A 750-nucleotide genomic window follows, 5' to 3' on the forward strand; every position below is an offset into this window, starting at 1 on the left:
GGCAAGCTCGCGGAGGAAGCCGGGGGCGTGGGGGCGTGGGGGCGGGAGGCCGGGGGGCTGGCCCCGTTGCCCGGATGCGTGCGCCCTGGGGGCGGTATCCTCGTTGGCGGCCGCTCGTTGGCGGGTGCGCGCGGGGAGTCCTGCGCCCGGCCGGCGTCGGAGCGCTCGTGCCTGCGCTCGTGCCTGCGCCCGCGCCGCAGGCCCGTGCAGTGCAGTTGGGCTTCTGTGCGGGGAGGGGATGCGGAGCCCCTGGGCCCTGCGAGCTCAGACTTGCAGGGCCTGGAAGGCTTCCGGAAGTAAGGGCGTCTAAACCGAGGCACCTGAGCTGGGGAGGGGAGACAGAAAGCAGAAGACAAAGCAAGTGCAGAGGTTGGGATCTGAGATGAGATAGGCGCCCGGGAACCCAGATTCTGTGATAGAGATCCATCTCGTTATTGTTTTGCAGTAGTTTGTCTTCAGCCCGTCGCCTCAGGGTGAGCTGGTAGAATCAAATTGAAGGACCTGCAAAGTTAAGGACAAAAGCTGACTGATGGTAACTGCATGCGCTCTAGCTCTTTTGCTCTCTCTTTTTCTCCCCCTTCAGTCCCTAGCCTGAGAGATGAATTATTCCTGGCCCCTCTCAGAACCCCTGAGATGCCTTTTGACATTCCAAACACTGTGGGGAGAGGACAAGGATAAGTGGCTCCAGTTAATTGATCTATTGAACAAGTAGGTATTAACCTCACACTATGCACCCATGCTGAAATAAAT

Source organism: Mirounga leonina, unplaced genomic scaffold, assembly GCF_011800145.1.
Source record: "Mirounga leonina isolate KUSES-001 unplaced genomic scaffold, KU_Mleo_1.0 Mir_126, whole genome shotgun sequence".
Lineage (NCBI taxonomy): Eukaryota > Metazoa > Chordata > Mammalia > Carnivora > Phocidae > Mirounga > Mirounga leonina.